Raw genomic sequence first — 4,515 nt, 5'->3', positions numbered from 1 at the left:
CATCCACACACATGGAATGAAAGCCTCCCCTATGTCCAAAACAGCTACAACAGATCTCCCCATAGCTCAACTTGCTACAACCCCCTTCGGGTGGGGTTCAAATTCCAGCCACTATGTCCCATTGATGTGGTCATTACATTTGCAGCTACTCAGGAAAATTCGGCTCATGTCCAGTACGACGCTAATAGGGCTAACAACTTCATTGAGTGCATTCAGCACATCCGCTAGCAGTTCCATGACATACTTGACGGAGCCATTGTTAAGTACAAGCAGTGTCCTTATCAACATCATGTGCCACACAAGTTCAAGGTGGGCGACAAAGTTTGGTTACATTTACAGAAGGAGCACCTCGTTGGTCCCCATCACAACCTTATCCCACTCTGATATGGGTCTTACACCATCACTAAGTTTGTAGGGGACAATACTTTCAAGCTCATCATTCCACCATTCCTTGGCCTGCACCCAATGCTCAATGTGTACCACCTTTGACCATACTTTCCACCATTACTGGACATATCATACATTGCAGAACAACTCACACCAATAGAGTTAAACCCATGCTACATGGAACAAACCATATCTGATTGGATCATGGACACATAGATCAAAAACACTCGCTAACATAGGATCCAATTGTATTGGGTTGACAAAGTTGGTTGACTCTTGCACCAAGGCAAGTGGCTCACTAGGGACCAAGTTCAGCAAAAGATTCCCCATCTCATGGAGGCACTCCACGCAATGGGGACCATTTCTTCCTAAGAGGGAGGACTGATCTAGGTGGATATTGGTGGCCAGCCACCTATTCCACTTGGACCCCCACCATTCTTTCTTTCAGTTTTTTAGTTTCCTTAATTGTAGCACAATTTACTATTTTTGTCATTTTTTCGTGTCTTGAAATTTCGAAGTTGTTTTGAGGCCCTAAATGATATTTCTTTTGGAAAATGGGAAAACATGAGACTTATATTGATGTAGTCAAAGGTTGTAGTCCTCGGATACATCTTTATAACGAGGTATTGTGCACATCAAACAAAGATCGTATGCCAAAGTTACAATCCCGAGAAGTTGATGCACCAATTTACCCAAACGAGGCCCACAATGTTAGTGCTTCATCTCCTAGGGTTAGGTTTTTGGATATTAGGGTTTTCCATTGTTTCTCAATAATAAATATACCTTTTAGCCTCATTGTAACATAGTTCAGATGCATGTAGCTCAACAGCTCTTCTCAGAGATAAGTTATTATCGTTCGAGTTAGTTTATTTCCATTCTATATGTAAGCATATTTTAATTCTTTGATATTAATGAAATGAAGTGTTATTTCTACTACAACTCTATATTTATGGCTATATTTGTATTTTGTTCCATTCCTGTTTAAGTTCAGATAAGTCATAAACCAATCCAAATTCCCAAAAGAAGGTAAGCAAGGAAAATCAAAGGAAAATCCAATCACCTTAAGAGCAAGTGTTAAAATACTGTAGCCTTTTGATCAAGTGATGCAATTCAATTTTGAAAAAGAGCATATTTTTTATCAAATATTTGCTATTGGAACTTGAAAGAGCATATTTGAAAATTGAGAGGAAATCTATGTTGGAAATGTTATAGAATCTATAAGTTTGGCATAATGTAAGTGATTTCTCTTTATCTTCTAGCTTTGAATGATATTTTGTTTACTAATTTTTATATTCAATGATTTTCTATATGTCACAATTTTTCTCGAAATTATTCCTTACAACGTTTGCTTTGCAACATATGGTGCAATTGCTAGTTAACTCTTATTTGTCTTAATGTGTCACATATTTGATAATATGAGAAAATGTTGTTTAATATTGTATTGTGTTATTGTATTGGCTATTATATATAGAATTTCTTTCTACATGAGCAATTTTATTCTATATTTTAAGAGGATGTTAGATCTTATTGGATATGAGATGTGTTTAGTGTCATTTGAGATATTGGCTCTTATTTTGGCTAAAATAATGTAACTAATGTGTGTGTGTGTGTATTTATATGTATATATGTATATATATGTGTATATATATATATATATATATATATATATATATATATATATATATATATATATATATATATATATATATATATATATATATATATATATATATATATATATTTGTTCTATTACATTAATTAAATGGAAATCTCAACACATTGGACAAGATTTGGGCTCATGGAAATTAGAGTTGGTATGTTTCTAACTCTTGTGAGAGTCACATCAGACGGGTCCAAGATCATGGCATTTTTTCATTTCGAATCCTTTGTAATTATAGAATATTGTATAATATTGATGTAGGTGAGAAATGATTGCTTTGTGAGTGTTGTTATGGTTTAATTGTATTTTTATGATCTATTTGTCCTTAGCTTGTCAATGGGAGTATGTTCTTTACCCATCAATTAATTCATGATATATGCCTTAGAATTATGGAGGTTTTGTAACTTTTCTTAGTGATATTCATACTCTTTAGAGTAGTCAAAGCTATTGTTTCATCAATACATTTTTTAGTTGTGATCTATTTAGAACGATTAAATTATTTGGTTGAGGTCTCACACACATGTATTGTAATGTTCCTATTAGATAAATTGCCTATATATATGTGTTTTGAAACACACACACACACACACACATATAGAGAGACACGCCTTTAAACAACTTAAAATCATTATTTTCACTAATGCAAAATGAGACACATCATTAGCTACTTAAACTAAGATAGTTTTCTTTGAAATAACAAGCTAAATCATGCCATTGTTAAACTTGTAAGTAAAAGAATGAAGCCTTTGAGGAGGAATTTTATTTTGTAGCTCCTTCATTTATTTACCTAAGTCTTTGATGTTTGGAGCTTGGTATATGACTTGTACAATTGAAAATACACTCTATTGAATATCTCAACTACATCTACAATGAACATTGTTCTATCTATGTTTGTTCTATATATAACAAACTTTGTCATAATATTATGTTTAATTATCATGGTAATATATCACAACTAACTTGCCATTATTAATATAAAAGTATTATTTCAATTTTATTATTTCTATGGGTTTTCTAGAGGGACCAACTTTTGGTCTAAGATATGGCGACCCAAGAGCAGCTAAATTGTAAAATCACACCAACCAAATTAACATGGTTGAACTTTTAAGTGTTTCCTCCCAACTACAGTTGAATTCTAAACCTAGATAGCGATATAAAACAAAGCCCTTCTAAACCAATCACACTAATGGAATTTTCCATTTCAATTTTTCTATTTTGAAAAAAAATAAAAAATCAATTTTAAGAAACAATTTAAATTTAAACATAAAATTGATAATTAATAATTATTAAATATTTAACTATTATATATATTTATATATATAGATAATTTTTCAAAAATAAACACTGAGAATCTCCCTTTCTCCTCTATATATATTTATCTATTAAAAAAACACTTAAAATAAAAATAAAAAAAATTTCCAAAACAATTACATATAATTAATCAAATTCGATCCTAATAATTTTTTCTTTAATATTTAGTTACCTAAATGTTAAAATGTTTATCTTTACTTGTGTTTTCAAATCCAACTTCATATCTTCGAAAACATTAAAGAGTATCTGATCATCTCCCAAAGTAATGGACATTACATTATTTATTTATATTTTTTAAATATTTATCAAATATATTTTTTATTTAAAAAATTAAAATAAATTATATCAATTTAATTCATAGTGATGTTTTAATTTAATTAAAGTTATTTTTATAATCAAATGAGGATGTGCTATTTTTTCTAGGAATATGTATATATTTTTATATTTAATATAAATGTGATAAATAATATTTAAATATATTAATAATATAAACGGTTTTAATATGAATTATAAATCAAATATTTTAATATCAATTATATATATATATATATATATATATATATATATATATATATGTATTTATATATTTATTTATCTATATATATCATTTTAGATTCATCTTAATTCACGATCTATTAAGTGTCTTTTTGGCACTTAATAGATCTAGGGTTAACATGGATCTAGGTTGGTTTTATATACACATACCATATCTAGGCTCCATCCGTCTCTCTCCCTATCTCTCTTCCCTCCTCTACTATCTCCATCCATCTCCCTTTCTATGTCTCAGTGCCTCTCTATCTTCCTTCATCTCTCTCCCTTTCTCTCCCACAACTCTCTCTCTCCCCTGCCATATCTCTCTCTCTACCCTCCAACTCTATCCCTATCTCCCTTCCTCTCTCCTTATCTCTCTTCCGCTCTCTCACCTCCATTTTTATGTCTCCCTCTCTTTTCCCTTTCTTTTCCTCTATCACCTCTCCTCTCTATCTTTCCTCCTCTCCTCTCACCCTCTCTCTCCATCTCTACCGTGTTATTATCTCTCTCTACCTCTATCTCTCTATGTCTCTGTTCTTCCCTTCCACTCTCTCCCCCTCCAACTCCATCTTCTCTCCCTCCCCTCCTCTCTCCCTTCATTCCTCTCTCTCCCTCTCTCTATCCCC

Source organism: Pinus tabuliformis, chromosome 7 (assembly GCF_031772625.1).
Source record: "Pinus tabuliformis cultivar Carrire ecotype Pingquan chromosome 7, CPIR1, whole genome shotgun sequence".
Lineage (NCBI taxonomy): Eukaryota > Viridiplantae > Streptophyta > Pinopsida > Pinales > Pinaceae > Pinus > Pinus tabuliformis.
The sequence above is the reverse complement of the archived record's forward strand: the minus strand, read 5'-3'. Positions refer to the sequence as shown.